Raw genomic sequence first — 20,286 nt, 5'->3', positions numbered from 1 at the left:
GGACTCCAGTTCCGGGTTCGCGTACTATGCAAGGACAATACACAAAACACAAATGCAAACATCTACAGTATATGACCTCTCCTAAATGACAAGATTAAACAAATGAATGACAACATTGCACCTAGGAAAGGACATTAAAGTCGGATGTTCGAATGGCTGCAACCGACTATCATTATCATAATCCTCAGACTCACATGTGAAACTCAGCATGTGAAGTTTTCCTGTGTCTAAAGTGACATAAGCTGCATTTAGACAGAGAGACTAATCATGACATTTTCTCCACTAATTGGTCTTTTGAAAAATCACATCAGATCTTTTCAATTTCATTGAAATGACGTTGAAACAACATTGATTCAACCAGTGTGTGCCTAGTGGGTATGCATTAGTTCCTGTAAATGGCTGTGTTGTAGTGAATAGGCAACATATGGTGCATTGCTTCTTTATCTGGAGAGGAGAACAGGAATCCAATTGTTTCTCCGTGATACGGATGTGGAGTGCCATAAAATGAAAATGCCTTCTTCATAAAGATGACCACAACCAAATAAGAAGTCAATCAATGACAAGGATAGCAAAATACTGAACAATAGCATTTACCCAAACATGCAGAAATTTCTAAGATTTTACTGAGTTACAGTTCATAAAAGGAAATCAGTCAATTTAAATACATTCATTAGGCCCTAATCTATGGATTTCAGATGACTGGGAATACAAATATGCATCTGTTGGTCACAGATATCTTTAAAAAAGGTAGGGGTGTGAATCAGAAAACTAGTCAGTATCTGGTGTAACCACCATTTGCCTCATGCAGCGCAACACCGCCTTCGCATAAAGTTGATCAGTCTGTTGATTGTAGCCTGTGGAATGTTGTCCGACTCCTCTTCAATGGCTGTGCGAAGTTGCTGGATGTTGGCGGGAACAAGAACAAGCTGTTGTACACGTCAATCCAGTGCTCAATGGGTGGCATGTCTGGTGAGTATACATGCCATGGAAGAACTGGGACATTTTCAGCTTTCAGGAACTGTGTGCAGATTCTTGTGACATGGGACCTTCATTATCATGCTGAAACATGAGGTGATGGTGTCGGATGAATGGCACGACAATGGGCCTCAGGATCTCGTTGTGGTGTCTCTGTGCTTTCAAATTGCCATTGAATTCATCAGATGGCACCAGAGAGATGGTGGATGTTTTACTTGCTCCTAACAGATTGTGTTTTTATGTTGTTTTTTTTAACGTTGTTTGTAACTAAATTTTTTACTTCTTTTGTACATAACGCTGCTGATACCGTCTCTTATAACCAAATATAACTTCCGGACAGCGAACTGGCGTCGTGGTAAGACAAGCGGTGGCGGACTATGCATATATGTAAACAACAGGTTTTGCTCGCCTGAGGTAGAGTATCCCATGATAAGCTGTTGACCACACTATCTACCTAGAGAGTTTGCATCTGTATTTTTCATAGCTGTCTACATACCACCACAGACCGATGCTGGCATTAAGACCGCACTCAATGAGCTGTATTCCGCCATAAGCAACCAGGAAAACGCTCATCCAGAGGCGGCGCTCCTAGTGACCGGGAACTTTAATGTAGGGAAACTTAAATCTGTTTTACGAAACTTCTATCAGCATGTTAAATGTGCAACCAGAGGGATAAAAACTACTAGCGGCGTGACCATCTTTACTCCACACACAGAGACGCATCTCCCTCACCCTCCATTTGGCAAATCTACCCTCCTGATTCCTGCTTACAAGCAAAAATTAAAGCAGGAAGCACCAGTGACATGATCAATAAAAAAGTGGTCAGATGAAGCAGATGCTAAGCTAAAGGACTGTTTTGCTAGCACAGACTGGAATATGTTCCGGGGTGGCATTGAGGAGTACACCACATCTGTCATTGGCAACCAGACGCCATGGATTACAGGCAACATGCATTAGAGCACCAGTTGTTTTGGATGACTGTGTGATCACGCTCTCCATAGTCAATGTGAGTATGTCGTTTAAACAGGTAAACATTCACAAGACGGCAGGGCCAGACGGAGTCCTGTCAAGGTTCCTCTATTCTCGAGAAGAGGGAACTGCCAGCTTGGAAGTGATAAACGAATGGTGAGAACTATGGGGAAAGATTCATCCCACCTACTGTTTGTGTGTATGTATGTGCGAGTAGTAGGTAGGGAGGGAGTGAGTTTATAAAATGGCATGTCTTTGTATTATGGACTTTAGAACATTCTCTGAATAAACTTTACGGACCTTTTGAATAAGCTGAGTCTTTGCCTAATTATTATTAAACCCAGGGTCTTACAAACCTCGGGGATTGGTCAAAACTTAAGTAATTGTTAGTTATGATCATTGGGATTGAACATTCTCGTGACACCTGCCTAAATTACTACTGACCCACAGCACTCACGTCTGTAGCCATTAAGTGATTTGAAAGGCTTGTCATGGCTCACATCAACACCATCATCACAGAAACCCTAGACCCACTCAAATTTGCATACTGGCTGAACAGATCCACAGATGATGCAATCTCTATTGCACTCCACACTGCCCTTTCCCACCTGGACAAAAGGAACACCTATGTGAGAATGCTATTCATTGACTACAGCTCAGCGTTCAACAGCATAGTGTCCTCAAAGCTCATCAATAAGCTAAGGACCCTGGGACTAAACACCTCTCTGTGGAACTGGATCCTGGACTTCCTAACAGGCCGCCCCCAGGTGGTAAGGGTAGGTAAAAACACACTGATCTTCAACACAGGGGCCCCTCAGGGGTCTGTGCTCAGTCCCCTCCTGTACTCCCTATTCACTCATGACCCCATGGCCAGGCACAACTCCAACACCATTAGCCAGCAGCATACCACCCTGCATACTACTGCTGGCTTGCTTCTGAAGCTAAGCAAGGTTGGTCCTGGTCAGTCCCTGGATGGGAAACCAGATGCTGCTGGAAGTGGTGTTGGAGAGCCAGTAGGAGTTACTCTTTCCTCTGGTCTAAAACAAAATGTCCCAATACCCCAGTGCAGTGATTGGGGACACTGTGTAGGGTGCTGTCTTTCGATTGGATGTTAAACGGGTGTCCTGACTCTCTGTGGTCATTAAAGATCCCAAGGCACTTATTGTAAGAGTAGGGTTGTTAACTCCGGTGTCCTGGCTAAATTCCCAATCTGGCCCTCAAACCATCACGGTCACCTAATAATCCCCAGTTTACTTTCCCCTGTAACTATTCCCCAGGTCGTTGCTGTAAATGAGAACGTGTTCTCAGTCTACTTACCTCATAAAATAAGTTTGCCTATGACACAACAGTGGTAGGCCTGGACAACAACGAGACAGTCTGTAGGCAGGAGGTCAGCGACCTGGCTGTGTGGTGCCACAACAACAACCTCTCCCTCAATGTGATCAAGATAAAGGAGATGATTGTGGACTACATGAAAAGGAGGACCAAGCATGCCTACATTCTCATTGACGGAGCTGTAGTGGATCAGGTTGAGAGCTTCAAGTTCCTTGGTGTCCACATCACCAACAAACAAACATGGTACAAGCACACTAAGACAGTTGTGAAGAGGGCACAACAAAACCCATTCCCCCGCAGGAGACTGAAACAATTTGGCATGGGTCCTCAGATCCTCAAAATGTTCTACAGATGCACCATTGAGAGCCTCCTGACTGGTTTAATCATTGCCTGTTATGGCAACTGCTTGGCCTCCGACTGCAAGGCACTACAGAGGATAGTGCGTACGGCCCAGTACATCACTGTCTCTGCCTGGCCGGTTCCCCTCTCTCCACTGGGATTCTCTGCCTCTAACCCTATTACGGGGGCTGACTGGTGTTCTTCCATGCCGTCCCTAGGAAGGGTACGTGGGTTGAGTCACTGACGTGATCTTCCTGTCCGTGTTGGCACCCTCCTCGGGTTTGTGACGTGGGGGAGATCTTCGTGAGCTATACTCAGCCTTGTCTCAGGGCAGTGAGTTGGTGGTTGAAGATATCCCTCTAGTGGTGTGAGGGCTGTGCTTTGGCAAAGTGGGTGGGGTTATATCCTGCATGTTTGGCACTGTCCAGGGGTATCGTCGGACAGGGCCACAGTGTCTTCCGACCCCTCCGGTCTCAGCATCCAGTATTTATGCTGCAATAGATTTTGTGTTGGGGGGTTAGGGTGAGTCTGTTATATCTGGAGTATTTCTCCTGTCTTATCCAGTGTCCTGTGTGAATTTGAGTATGCTCCCTCTAATTTTTTCTCTCTCCTTTCTCTCTTTCTCTTTCTCCTTCTCTCCCTCTATCTCTTTTCTCGGAGGACCTGAGCCTCAGGACCATGCCTCAGGACTACCTGGCCTGATGACTCCTTGCTGTCCCCAGTCCACCTGGTCATGCTGCTACTCCAGTTTCAACTGTTCTGCCTGCAGCTATGGAACCCTGACCTATTCACTGGACGTGCTACCTTGTCCCGGACCTGCTATTTTGGACTCCCTCTCTACCGCACCTGCTGTCTCTAACTCTGAATGATCTGCTATGAAAAGCCAACTGACATTTATTTCTGAGATGCTGACCTGTTGCACCCTTTACAACCACTGTGATTATTATTATCTGACCCTGCTGGTCATCTATGAACGTTTGAACATCTTGGTCACGGTCTGTTATAATCTCCACCCCTGGCCACCCCTCAGAGACTGATTCCTCTCTAGGTTTCTTCCTAGGTTTTGGCCTTTCTCGGGAGTTGTTCCGAGCCACTGTGCTCCTACATCTGCGTTGCTTGCTGTTTAGGTTTTAGGCTGGGTTTCTGTAAAGCACTTTGTGACATCGACTGATGTAACAAAAACATTTGATTGATTGATTGATCACCGGAGCTTCCTGCCATCGAGGACCTCTATACCAGGCAGTGTCAGAGGAAGGCCCTAGAAATTGTCAAAGACTCCAGCCACCCTAGTCACAAACTGTTCTCTCTGCTACCGCACTGCAAGCGGTACCGGAGCTCCAAACCTAGGTCCAAGAGGCTTCTTAAAACAGCTTCTACACCCAAGCTATAAGACTCCTGAACATCTAATCAAATAGCTACCCAGACTTTTCGCATTGCCCCCCCCCCCTCTTTTACACTGCTGTTACTCCTGTTATTATCTAAGCATCTACATGTACATATTACCTCAATTACCTTGACTAACCTGTGCCCCCGCACATTGACTCTGTATCGCTATATAGTCTCACTATTGTTATTTTACTGCTGCTCTTTAAATACTTGTTACTTTTATTTCTTATTCTTGTTCATATTTTTTTATACTGCATTGTTGATTAAGGGCTTGAAAGTAGTCATTTCACTGTAAGGTCTACACCTTTTGTATTCGGCGCATGTGACTAATAATGTTTGATTTGATCAAATGCAATTGTGTTCATTGTTCTTAGCTTATGCGTGCCCATACCATAACCCCACCATGTGGCAATCTGTTCACAACGTTGACATCAGCAAACCGCTCGCCCACACGACTCCATACACCCTGTCTGCCATCTGCATCTGCCCGAGCTCATTTCTCCAGCGTGCCAGCGATCCTTGAAGGTGAGCATTTTCCCACCCTACGACACTGAACTGCAGACCCTGGGGAGGACGACAAGCACCAGATGAGCTTTCCCGAGACTGTTTCTGACAGTTTGTGCAGAAATTCTTCGGTTGTGCAAACCCAGAGTTTCATCAGCTGTCAGGGTGGCTGGTCTCAGATGATTCTGCAGGTGACGAAGCCGGATGTGGAGGTCCTGTGCTGGCGTGGTTACACGTGGTCTGTGGTTGTGAGGCCAGTTTGACGTATGGCCAAATTCTCTAAAACGACGTTTGAGGCAGCTTATGGTAGAGAAATTAACATTACATTCTCTGCAATTGGTGTATATTCCTGCAGTCAACCATGACAATTGCATGCACCATCAAAACTTGAGATATCTGTGGCATTTCTTTTAGCTTTATTTTACTAGGCAAGTCAGTTAAGAACAAATTCTTATTTTCAATGATGGCCTAGGAATTCTGCCTGTTCAGGGGCAGAATTACAGATTTGTACTTTGTCAGCTCGGGGATTTGAACTTGCAACCTTTCGGTTGTTAGTCCAACGCTCTAACCACTAGGCTACCCTGCCACCCAACAATGTTAATGATCATGCTGTTTAATCAGCTTATTGATATTCCACACCTGTCAGGTGGATGGATGATCCTGGCAAAGGAGAAATGCTCACTAACAGGGATGTAAACAAATTTGTGCACAAAATATGAGAGCAATAAGCTTTTTGTGCGTATGCAACATTTTTGCGATCTTTGCATGTTTACATGTTGTGTTTATATTTTTGTCCAGTATAAATGGTCTAGAAGAAACAGCGATGGATGTGAAATGGAAAGCTTTCAATCAATGATGAGAGTTACAAAAACAAAAATACTATCACCTTGCGTGGAAATGCCCACATACATACTATTAGTTAATGTTACAGAGAGCAAGGTAGAATCATTACATTTAGCTGGCATCTGTTTGGACCTTTGTGCTCAGAGGGCAAGTGAACACCATTCATCAACACCTCTGATCACTGGAAAAATAGTTACCTGTAGTACAGAGAACACTCTAACAGTTGTTCAAGGGGAAAGTGGGGATTTCTTAACGGAAACTTCATCTTTGAGTGAGCTGGATACTGCAGGCAACGGTATGACATCAGTAGGACAGGAATAAAACCTTAGTAAAGTGGCAAACAGCTGGGCCAGTGAATGGCAAATGGCTTTTTCCAGTAAATAACTGTTGGCAGATCTGTCACAGACCTGGAGTGGTTGGGTGGTCGGCAGTGGGCATTGGGCAGTGGTCCGGAGTAGGTTTAATACAGATGGAGCCAATGCCATCCGCTTCCGAACACAACACTCCACATACTCCTAGAAAGTCAGACACAGCACCAAAGTCTCTGCCAAGCAAGCCAGAGAACCTGAATATTATGTTCTCCAGGTGAGCTAGAACTCTACAAAGGTCTTAGAGTCAGAAATAAACCCTACCTTTAGGTTCCCAGAGAAAGGGACTTGCTGCAGCACACCCGTGATTTAAGGTTTAATAGTGGAAAAAGATGGTGGAAAAAAAGCCACACTTAGTTGTTGCAGTAAATAAAGAGGTTTGTGGTAAGAAGAGGGAACGAAGAAGGAAATTCCACCAACGTGGTATTTAAACCCCCCAAAATAAAATAAATTCTATTTAGAATGGTTTACAGTCTAGTGAGCTGCAGCAGCCCCATCCATGGAGGGCTGGATGGGGAAAGGAGCTGTGTATTGGTTGTCATAAACTACATTGACTCATAGATAAGAGTTACCTTCTCCAACATTGTCCATACTTGTCCACTGCCTTCCACACAGGTAAACATACTGTAGACGGAATGCAATTACATTGTATCCTTCTGTAATCCTTTTATCTCACCAGATGACACAACAGAGCATCTGCCACACAATGGATGATAGCTGTGGTCACTTGTGGAGAATGGGGAGTAGAAAGGGAATGTTTGACCTCAAAATGTAAGTGACAGGCTCATACACATCCATGTATACCAGGGCTGTTCAATGTCGCTCCTGGAGGGCCGAAACACTTCTGGTTTTCATCTTAAGGGACTAATTCAGACCTGGGACCCCAGGTAAGTACAATTAACTACCAGGTAGAATCACCAACCAGAAGTGTTTTGGCCCTCCAGGACTGAAACTGAATAGCCCTGATATATACAAAAATGTTACAATTTGTGCATTAATCTTAAGACAGTTAGCTGAGACAAAAAAATATCACAATCGTATCATGTACATTTTCCTTCAACAAAGTATTTATCAGCAAAGCCAGTGCTAGTAGGAAAAGATAAGTGCCTTTTCTACTAACCAAGCTTAATTTTTGTGATGACCAAGGGGGGTAGTGGAATGTCTGCGTTTGCAGATGAGACGTCCCTTGTTGACTTGTAGACACCCCTCAGGTAACTCAGGACCTGTGCACATTGGTTTCCATGTGTTTGATGCCATTCCATTGGCTCCATTCCATCCAGTATTATGAGCTGTCCTCCCCTCAGCAGTCTCCACTGGTCTGGACACTCAATAAAATGACATGGCATTCCTGTCATTCCACAGGGGAGGTAATACAGTGGTTATCCTCATACATACCCCTTTCTCTTCCAATGTCTACTGGTCAGGACTGCCACCCATTGTATGCATGGCTCCCTGCCCCTGTTTAGCCGCTTTAGATGGAGAGGGGAGTATGGGAGGAAGGGAGGGGAAGAGATGAGGAAAGGAGAAGAGCAGATGATTTATTCCCTGAATTCTGTTAATTGGAGACCCCTGGATGGAGCCCGGAGGTGAGGGAGTCCGGGATGTGGACATGAAGCTAGGGTTAAGGATCTGGATTAGGCTAGGGCTGAACCGGGCAGTGGCTATGTCTCTAAGGTTAGGGTTAGGGTTGGTGGCTAGGGTTGAACCAGGATGTGGACATGAAGCTAGGGTTAAGGATCTGGATTAGGCTAGGGCTGAACCGGGCAATGGCTATGACTCTAAGGTTAGGGTTAAGGATATGGATTAGGCTAGGGCTGAACCGGCAGTGGCTGACTCTAAGGTTAGGGTTAAGGATCCGGAGTAGGCTAGGGCTGAACCAGGATGTGGACATGAAGCTAGGGTTAAGGACCTGGATTAGGCTAGGGCTGAACCGGGCAGTGGCTATGACTCTAAGTTTAGGGTTAAGGATCTGGATTAGGCTAGGGCTGAACCGGCAGTGGCTATGACTCTAAGGTTAGGGTTAAGGATCTGGATTAGGCTAGGGCTGAACCAGGATGTGGACATGAAGCTAGGGTTAAGGATCTGGATTAGGCTAGGGCTGAACCGGGCAGTGGCTATGACTCTAAGGTTAGGGTTAGGGTTGGTGGCTAGGGTTGAACCAGGATGTGGACATTAAGCTAGGGTTAGGATTATGGTTATGGTTGAGGCTAGGGTTAGGGTTGAACTGGGATGTGGACATGAAGCTAGGGTTAGGATTATGGTTATGGTTGAGGCTGGGGTCAGGGTTGAACTGGAATGTGGACATGAAGCTAGGGTTAGGGTTATGGTTAGGGTTGAGGCTGGGGTTGAGGCTAGGGTTAGGGTTGAACTGGGATGTGGACATGAAGCTAGGGTTAGGTTTATGGTTATGGTTGAGGCTGGGGTCAGGGTTGAACTGGGGTCATGTGGACATGAAGCTAGGGTTAGGGGTTATGGTTATGCTGGGGTCAGTTGAACTGGCTGGGGTCAGGGTTGAACTGGAATGTGGACATGAAGCTAGGGTTAGGGTTATGGTTATGGTTGAGGCTGGGGTCAGGGTTGAACTGGGATGTGGACATGAAGCTAGGGTTAGGGTTATGGTTATGGTTGAGGCTGGGGTCAGGGTTGAACTGGGATGTGGACATGAAGCTAGGGTTAGGGTTATGGTTATGGTTGAGGCTGGGGTTAGGGTTGAACTGGGATGTGGACATGAAGCTAGTGTTAGGGTTATGGTTATGGTTGAGGCTGGGGTCAGGGTTGAACTGGGATGTGGACATGAAGCTAGGGTTAGGGTTATGGTTGAGGCTGAGGTCAGGGTTGAGCTGGAATGTGGATATAAAGCTAGAGTTAAGATGATGGATGTAAATGAGCCTAGGCCAGTCGTATGGTGGTGGGAATCCTCTGCCTAAATCTTTTAATGACAATTTCCACCGTTTCTTCTCATCTTTATCTTTTAAGATTCTTTGAATGATGTGTTTCAATAATAATAATGAATTTGTTATATATAAATAATAATGTTAATGTATGTTATATCCATAAAACAATACATTTGTTATTTTAATTTAATTCATCTACTAGTCAAATTGTGGGGGGAAATGTGGGGAATCTTTGGTTAGCCTGAGGGCCCTGAGGATCGACACATTCCTTACAAATCTTCAAACCTTTCGTAACCCATAAATCTTTCATAAGTCGCATTATGTGAGGATGCGTCACACTATCTTACCACCTTTCGTAAGCCATAAATCTTTCATAAGTCACGCTATACGAGGATGCGTCACACTATCTTACCACCTTTCGTAAGCCATAAATCTTTCATAAGTCACGCTATACGAGGATGCGTCACACTATCTTACCACCTTTCATAACCCATAAATCTTTCTGTAGTCATGTTATTTGAGGATGCGTCACACTACTGCCAAAGCATCATGTTGCTCATTTTTCAGTCCAGCATACAGTATTTCGAACCACAGATTGTTTCAATAACTAAACCCACTTCTTGCAACTGGCGATGACATTTTCTTTACTGTGTTTTAGTGGGAGATGATGTGAAAGGTGTGTGTAATTTACGAGTGGCTGAGAGCGGAGCGGAGCGCCACAGCTTGGGACAGGAATGTCCCCTAAGGCCTTCCTGTCTAGGGGACCTGTCAGTTAGCTGGCTAATAGGAGGATGAGAGGAGGAGGTGGCGCTCTGTTTCAACATTCATGAAAGCAGTCAGAAAGGTTTTGCTTACATTTTTGTGAAGTTGTTTGAGTGATCACCTACGGCGTAAAGAGAAGTGTGAGTAATTGCTCTGTAACTGTCAAGTTCAAGACACCGGGTCATATATTTCATTAACACGAGAGTGACAGTAAAAAATAAATACTCTGTTTGAACCTCAGAGACATTTACTGCACAATGGAGATCATGAAAGAAGCTCTGGCTTGAACGTGGGACAATTTTATTGGTCCATTTTGTGTCTTTATGTAAAAAGCACATGAGGTCATGTTGCCTTAGGTTCCATAAGAACACTTTATGCACCAATCACAAATCCCCAAATGTTGTTTGTCATAGAAGATTCCCTCAGATTGCTCTGCGTGCCCCCTTGTGGTAGAAGAAGTATATTTTATGCAACAGGCAGTAACAAAACTCTTAGCAGGGTCACTAAAGACCTTCAGAATGTTTTGCTGCCATACACTGGCCATAAGATGAAATATTTCATAACTCCAAGCCATACGCTATAAATATATTTGATTCATAGAGTAAAAATAACCATTATGTATGGACAAAATTACGATACTCCTGGAGAGAGTGATCATTCATGAAGAGGAGTCTTGGCTGCGTTCCAGATCAGTGTGTGAGAAATATAGAGAGAAAAAAGGAGGGAGAGAGGGAGAGATTGTGTGTGTGTTAGTGTGTACAGGAAGGCATCAGGCCACAGGCCCTTCCACTTCATTAAGAAACAAATACAGGTATATGTGAATAGTAAAATGTAAACATCCAAATAATCTTTTGTGTTTTTATTTTGTTGAGGCTTATGGTTAACTAAAGAAACACAACATCACTTCTCAATACACTAACAGCAACGATGCAGTAGGAGTGAGTTTAATAATATTCTCACCCCAGGCATTGTATTATCAGGTTTTAAGGGGAATCAAGTCTGATGAAGTCTAATGCTTAGAATGCCTTGTACAGTTGTGGCCAAAAGTTTTGAGAATGACACAAATATTAATTTCCACAAAGTTTGCTGCTTCAGTGTCTTTAGATATTTTTGTCAGATGTTACTATGAATTACTGAAATATAATGACAAGCATTTCATAAGTGTCAAAGGCTTCTATTGACAATTACATGAAGTTGATGCAAAGAGTCAATATTTGCAGTGTTGACCCTTCTTTTTCAAGACCTCTGCAATCAACCCTGGCATGCTGTCAATTAACTTCTGGCCACATCCTGACTGATGGCAGCCCATTCTTGCATTATCAATGCTTGGAGTTTGTCAGAATTTGTGGTTTTTTGTTTGTCCACCCACCTCTTGAGGATTTACCACAAGTTCTCAATGGGATTTTAAGGTCTGGGGAGTTTCCTAGCCACGGACCCAAAATATCAATGTTTTGTTCCCCGAGCCACTTAGTTATCACTTTTGTCTTATGGCTGGAACAGGCATTGTTCGTCACCAAACTGTTCCTGGATGGTTGGGGGAAGTTGCTCTCAGAGGATGTGTTGGTACCATTCTTTATTCATTGCTGTGTTCTTATGCAAAATTGTGAGTGAGCCCACTCCCTTGGCTGAGAAGCAACCCCACACATGAATGGTCTCAGGATGCTTTACTGTTGGCATGACACAGGACTGATGGTAGCGCTCACCTTGTCTTCTCAGGACAAGCTTTTTTCTGGATGCCCCAAAAAACATCTTGCTTTGTGCTGGATGTGTCAATGTGTAGTTTATACATGCATAATCTATTATCTATTAGCAACAGGCACACACAGCAGAGTGAGATAGAGAGCAATGGTGTGGTGAACATACCTGAAGAAAATAAAATCCTGTTTCTATAGGCATTCTACTACTACTACAGTGGTGCTAAATCTATAATTTTTACAGAGAAATATCTTGAAACATATCTTGAAATAAGAAAAATTACTTGTATTAAGCCTTTTTAACTTAAAATAAGCAACATTCCATTACATTGAGTGATAATTTAGCTTGTAAAAACACAAATTGACATTTAGGCTTGCTTAGATTTCACTTCTTGCTATGTACTACTGCTATTACTAATACTACTACTGCTACTACTACTACTACTACTACTACAACAACTACTACTAATAGTACTACTACTACTGCTACTACTAATAATACAAGAAAACTTCAGCCACCCGAGCCACGGCCTGTTCACCTCGCTTCCATCTAGAAGGTGGAGACAGTACAGGTGCATTAAAGCTGGGACCGAAAGTCTGTAAAACAAATTTTATCTCCAGTGCTTCAGAGTTTTAAATAGTCACCACTATTCGGCCTCCGCTCAGTACCCTGCCCTGAACTTATTCACTGTTACTAACCAGCTACCACCCGGTACTCTACCCTGCACCTTGGAGACTGCTGCCCTTTGTACATAGTCATTGAACACTGGTCACTTTAATAATTAATAATGTTTACATACTGTTTTAACCTCTTCATATGTGTATAGTGTATTCTAGTTAATGTTCATCCTATATAATTACTGCTCTACACACTTTTTCTATTCATATACTGTCTATACTGTCTATACACACCATCATATACATATATAAAGTAGTAAAAAGTGAAGTATTTTGTCCCATATTCATAACATGCAATGACAACATCAAGCTTGTGACTCTACAAATTTGTTGGATGCATTTGCTGTTTGATTTGGTTGTGTTTCAGATTAAATTTGTGCCCAAAAGAAATTAATGGTAAAAAATGTATTGTTTCAGTTTTCTAAATACTTCTCCATGAATGTGGATGCTACCTTGATTACGGATAATCCTGAATGAATCGTAAAATAATGATGAGTGAGAAAGTTACAGAGGCATAGATATCATAGCATTATAACCATTATTATTATATCATTATAATCCAAGATTGCGTAGCAGTCAGACGTCCTTTGTCCTCGTCTTGTCGTGTCCATTGTATATATCGTTTTATATATTTTCCTTCGCATATTAAAAAAAATATTTTTTCTAAAACTCAACTTCAAAATACTCTCCTGCAACCCGCGTCACCCAATGTGGTGTGGATCTGTTTTTTATCTTCTAATGTATTATTCACCTCGAATCCAGAATCCCCCAACAGAAGCTAAACGCCTCACTAACCGAGTATTGGCTAACGTCGGTCCCGGAGCAAGCATCAATTAGCCTGGAGCTAGCCCATGCTAGGCCCTTTCTCCTGGCTTGCTAAAGAGGCCCATCAGCCACTCCTGGGCTACAATACCCGGACCCCTTCTACAGCCGGTACAGGGCACGGTACCCCGCCTATCCTTCACGACTGGACTATGACTTAATCTGCTCGAGGGGGTACTCAACTGGCCTCTACATAGCGACCACCCCTGAATGCCCATACGCAAGCTGCATCCCGCTAGCTGCTAGCTGTCTAGAGCAAACTGGACTGTTAGCTGTATAGATACATCGGCCAATTTCTTGGGCCACTATACCTATTTTGCCAATTGAACCCCTCTGCTACTCGGAACCCTACTAATCCATCATGACTGGTCTATATCGACGTCATAAACGTGGAGGCCAAAACAGACTTTACTCCGTCGAGACGTCCCTCTAAGGCCCTTCTGCTAGCTTGCTAGCCCCGGTCTGCTAGCATGTAGCCCCGGCCTGCTAGCTGTCTGAATCGCCATGTCTCCAGCCAGCCCAACCACTCACTGGATCCCTATTGATCACCCGGCTACGCATGCCTCCACTAATATCAACATGCCTTGTCCATTACTGTCCTGGTTAGTGATTATTGTCTTATTTCACTGTAGAGTCTCTAGCCCTGCTCAATATGCCTTAATCTACCATTTAGTTCCACCTCCCACATGCGGTGTCATCACCTGTCTTAAATGTCTCTAGAGACAATATCTTTCTCATCAATACTCAATGCCTAGGTTTATCTCCAATGTACTCACATCCTATCATACCTCTGTCTTTTCATTATGCCTTGAATCTATTCTCTCATGCCCAGAAACCTGCTACTTTTACTCTCTGCTCTGAGCGCACTAAACGACCAGTCCTGTTAGCCTTTAGCCGTACCCTCATCCTAATCCTCCTCTATTCCTCTGGTGGTGTAGAGGATAATCCAGGCCCTGCAGTGCCTAGTTCCACTGCTACTCCCCAGGTGCTCTCATTTGTTGACTTCTGTAACCGTACAAGCCTTGGTTTCATGCATGTTAACATTAGCAGCCTCCTTCCTAAGTTTGTTTTATTCACTACTTTAGCACACTCTGCCAACCCGGATGTCCTAGTCGTGTCTGAATCCTGGCTTAGGAAGTCCACCAAAAACACAGAAATGTCTATCTCTAACTATAACATTTTCCGTCAAGATATAACTGCCAAAGGGGGCGGTGTTGCAATCTACTGCCGAGATAGCCTACAGAGTTCTGTCTTACTATCCAGGTCTGTACCCAAACAATTCGAACTTCTACTTTTAAAAACCCATCTTTCCAGAAACAAGTCTCTCACTGTTGCCGCTTGCTAGAGACCACCCTCTGCGTCCAGCTGTGCCCTGGACACCATATGTGAATTGGTTGCCCCCCATCTATCTTCAGAGCTCGTGCTGCTAGGTGACCTAAACTGTGACATGCTTAACACCCCGTCCATCCTACAATCTAAGCTTAATGCCCTCAATCTCACACACATTATCAATGAGTCCACCAGGTACAACCCCAAATCCGTAAACACGGGCACCCTCATGGATATCATCCTAACCAACTTGCCTTCCAAATACACCTCTGCTGTTTTCAACCAAGACCTCAGCGATCACTGCCTCACTGCGATCACTGCCTGCATCCGTAATGGGTCTGCGGTCAAACAACCACCCATCATCACTGTCAAACGCTCCCTGAAACACTTCAGCAAGCAGGCCTTTCTAATCAACCTGGCCCGGGTATCCTGGAAGGATATTGACCTCATCCCGTCAGTAGAGGATGCCTGGTTATTCTTTAAAAGTGCCTTCTTCACCATCTTAAATAAGCATGGCCCATTCAAAGAATGTAAAACCAGGAACAGATAGAGCCCTTGGTTCTCTCCAGACCTGACTGCCCCTGACCAGAACAAAATAATCCTGTTGCGTTCTGCATTAGCATCGAACAGCCCCCGTGATATGCAACGTCCATGGAGAATAAGAGCACCTCCTCCCAGCTGCCCACTGCACCGAGGCCAGGAAACACTGTTACCACCGATATTTCCACAATAATTGAGAATTTAAATAAGCATTTTTCTATGGCTGGCCATGCTTTCCACCTGGTTACCCCTACCCCGGTCAACAGCCCTGCGCTCTTCACAGCAACTCACCCAAACCCCCCCACTTCTCCTTCACCCAAATCATGATAGCTGATGTTCTGAAAGAGCTGCAAAATCTGGATCCCTACTAGACATTCTGGACCCTCTCTTTCTAAAACTATCTACCAAAAATGTTGCAACCCCTATTTACTAGCCTGTTCAACCTCTCTTTCATATCGTGTGAGATTCCCAATGATTGGAAAGATGATTGGACAGTCTAGACCCAAACTGCTACAGACCTATATATATTCTACCCTGCTTTTCCAAGGTCTTTGAAAGCCAAGTTAACAAACAGATTACCGACCATATCGAATCCCACCATACCTTCTCCGCTATGAAATCTGGTTTCAGAGCTGGTCATGGGTGCACCTCAGCCACTCTCAAGGTCCGAAACGATATCATAACCGCCATCGATAAGAAACAATACTGTGCAGCCGTATTCATCGACCTAGCTTAGGCTTTCGACTCTGTCAATCACAACATTCTTATTGGCAGACTCAACAGCCTTGGCTTCTCAAATGATTGCCTCACCTGGTTCACTAACTACTTCTCTGATAGAGTTCAGTATGTCAACTCGGAGGGCCTGTTGTCCGGACCTCTTGCAGTCTCTATGGGGGTGCCACAGGGTTCAATTCTCGGGCCGACTCTCTTCTCTGTATACATCAATGATGTTGCTCTCTGTGCTGGTGAGTCTTTGATCCACCTCTACACAGACAACACCATTCTGTATACCTCTGGCCCTTCTTTGGACACTGTGTTAACTAACCTCCAGATGAGCTTCAATGCCATACACTCTCCTTCTGTGGCCTCCAACTGCTCTTAAATCTAAATGCATGCTCTTCAGCCGATCGCTGCCCGCACCTGCCCGCCCGTCCAGCATCACTACTCTGGACGGTTCTGACTTAGAATATGTGCACAACTACAAATAGCTAGGGTTCTGTTTAGACTGTAAACTCTCCTTCCATACTCACATTAAACATCTCCAATCCAAAATTAAATCTAGAATCGGCTCCCTATTTCACACCAAAGCATCCTTCACTCATGCTGCCAAACATACCCTCGTAAAACTGACCATCCTACCAATCCTCGACTTCGGCGATGTAATTTACAAAATAGCCTCTAACGCTCTACTCAACAAATGGGATGCAGTCTAAAAGCCCCATATGCTACCCACCACTGCGACCTGTATGCTCTCGTTGGCTGGCCTTCGCTTCATACTCATCGCCAATCCCACTGGCTCCAGGTCATCTTCAAGAACCTGCTAGGTAAAGCCTCCCTTATCTCAGCTCACTGATCACCATAGCAGCACCCACCCGTAGCATGCGCTCCAGCAGGTATATATCACTGGTCATCCCCAACCCCAATTCTTACTTTGGCCACCTCTCCTTCCAGTTCTCTGCTGCCAATGACTGGTATGAACTCAAAAATCTCTGAAGCTGGAGACTCTTACCTCCCTCACTAGCTTTTAAGCACTAGCTTTCAAAGTAGCTCACAGATCACTGCACCTGTACATAGCTCATCTGTAAATAGCCCATCCAATGTACCTCATGCCCATACTGTATTTATTTATTTTTCTTGCTCCTTTGCACCCCAGTATCTCTATCCTACCGTTATTGTAATGTGAGAGGTTAGCATGTCTTGGGGGTAAGATATTTGTGTGTTTGTAACCTTCTTATATATTAGTAAGAACCGAAAACCATCAGGCTCTGGACCTCGTAGGGCAGCGTTTCCAAAACTCTGTCCAGGGGATCCCAAATGGTGCACTTTGTAGTTTTTGCTAGATGATAAGTTGATTATTTGAATCAGCTATGTAGTGCTAGGGCAAGAAACAAAATGTGCACCTCTTGGGGTCCCCAGGACCGAGATTGGGAAACCATGTCATAGGGTAAGAGCTGAATACCCCTGCTGTACACTCATGCTTGAGCAGAGAATATCACTTCTGTAAAAACATGTTTTCATATATACTGTCTCAATATAGAGCATGTGTGTCGTGTAAACAAACATGTTCATCTAAAATGTGTCATTGGGTTCAAATAAGTTTTAACCGTACAAAGTTTAAGAATAAAGCACCGAGGAATCTAATGTGAATGTGCTAGTGTTAGGCAATAGATCTACAGACTGGGGGATATACAAGTGATCTGGGCTTGGAGGTCTAAGAGCAAGCCAGCGGTTATGTAGAGAAATATTTTCCTTTGGATCAAGTAAGCTACAGAAAGGTGTGTTTGGAGAGGAGACAGAGGGGCGCTTTGTGCCCCTCTCTGCCAGGTCAGCTTCCTCGATCACTCTTCCCCAATCCCCCTCCCTCTCTCTCACTTGTTATCCTTCCTTCCCACTTTTTCTTTCACAAGCACCCAGAGCTCACATCAACCTGAGTCCTTAAAAGATGCTATCTCTGCTCTGCTCTTCGCTCTTGGTCATTCTAGCTCAACAGGTGAGAGCTGCGACTTTCCGTTTCTCTTGCCTCACAATAATGATGAGTTGTTTCTCTGATAGGATGGGGCTTGATGTGATACTCAACACCTGCTTTCTAGGGAGAACCAGGAAAAGGGTGATGACAGCAAGTCACAGAGAAAGATGGTAGGGTTGGTATTAGAGTAAGGCCTTGGTTGTATATGTTATTCATACCTTACAATATGTTGAACTTGCGATGGTTACTTTCTAGGTTATTTTATTTGGGTGAAATATTTTCTTGTCCTTATTTATTTAATAAAATCTAATGAATTGAGTAGCCAATTCTTCAGTTGCAATTACTATTGAGCCTTGTTGAGTGAGAGGTAATGTTGTAGTAAAGTTGCAGTAAAAAGGGTTCCCTTTGCATCCCTTTTTAATCTCCTAGAGTCGATTGACACACCGGTCTGTCAATCTAAGTTACATACCCAAATATTCCCCATCAACATATGTCCGTTTAAGCTAGAGATATCAGGTTGTTTGCATTGGATGCTTCTGAATCCATTGCATCCGCCAGTCTCACATTTCCACATCTGCAGTGAAAGGTGGCAGAGCTAGAGCTGTGTTTGTCAGACCATGAGACATCCTGACTTCAGACCATGAGACAATCTTGAAAATTGGTCTTCTCGCGAAAAAGAACGGTTTGACCTACACAACTATTGACTATGACCACTCTATGGAAAGAGGAAACTCTCACGAAGACGATGGCGTTCTCCCCCACAAGTGTCAGGAGACTCGTCTGAAGTTGGTACCGTCGATGTGCCAACTGATGTTTGGTAGCGTCCAAACTCTTGGCTGATTTCTTTTGGATTTTCCCATGATGAAGGTAGGCCTTGAAATACATCCCCAGGTACACCTACAATTGACTCAAATGATGTCAATTAGCCTATCAGAAGCTTCTAAAGCCATGACATAATCTTCTGGAGTTCTCCAAGACACACTCAACTTAGTGTATGTAAATTTCTGACCCACTGGAATTGTGATACAGTGAATTATAAGTGAAATAATCTGTCTGTGAACAATTGTTGAGTCATTCACAAAGTAGATGTCCTAACCGACTTGCCAAAACTATAGTTTGTTAACAAGAAATTTGTGGAGTTGTTAAAAAACGAGTTATAATGACTCAAACCTAAGTGTATGTAAACTTCCAATTTCAATTATATGTTTGACAGTGAATGAAAAATACAATAATTATGTAATTTACACATCAGGAATGTATGATATATTGTAAAGTGTGTACCAAAACGTTAATCAAAATCATAGCGCCTTTGACTAACATAGATTTTTCAAATCGATTTATGGAATTTGTTGATACTTTTACTAATCATACTTTGTTTTGGTGTTCTGATCTTTGTATCCTTGTTTTATCCTTTAGCCTCTTAACTGTTGTGAAATGTGAATGTTGTGAATGCTTTAACCATAGGTGACTTCTTGGTGAACTTTAAACTTTATCAAGAACTTCTATATTATGTCACATAAAGCAACACTTTCAGAACAGTAAATCACAGGCTTTGTATAATATTATTTGTTTTAGTTTACGGGGACCTTCTGGTCTTTGTTCACTCCACCTTCCAAGCAGTGCTCGTTTACCTGTAACCATACGAGAACCCTGTCCTTGTCACGCCTTGGTCATTGTATTTTGTGTTTTTGTTATATGTTTGGGTAGGCCAGGGTGTGACATGGGTATATATGTTGTTTTTCGTATTGGGGTTTGTAGTATTTGGGATCGCGGCTGATTAGGGGTGTTGTATAGGCTTGGCTGCCTGAGGCGATTCTCAATCAGAGTCAGGTGATTCTCGTTGTCTCTGATTGGGAACCGTATTTAGGCAGCCTTAGTTTCGCTTTGTATTTCTTGGGTGATTGTTCCTGTCTCTGTGTAGTGTTCACCAGATAGGCTGTAATAGGTTTTCGTTCCGTTTGTTGTTTTTGTATTTATGAGTTATTTCATGTATCGTTTCGTTTTCATTTATTAAAGATCATGATTAACAAACACGCTGCATTTCGGTCCGACTCTCTTCCTTCAACAGACGAACGTCGTTACAGTCCTCTCCTTCCCTCCAGTCTCTATGCAAGGCTCAGAACCATGGTGGGCAGCTGTCTGCTCCACGAGGCAGCAAGGCC

Source organism: Oncorhynchus gorbuscha, linkage group LG12, assembly GCF_021184085.1.
Source record: "Oncorhynchus gorbuscha isolate QuinsamMale2020 ecotype Even-year linkage group LG12, OgorEven_v1.0, whole genome shotgun sequence".
In the NCBI taxonomy this organism is placed as follows: domain Eukaryota; kingdom Metazoa; phylum Chordata; class Actinopteri; order Salmoniformes; family Salmonidae; genus Oncorhynchus; species Oncorhynchus gorbuscha.
This window is presented reverse-complemented; position numbering follows the sequence as displayed.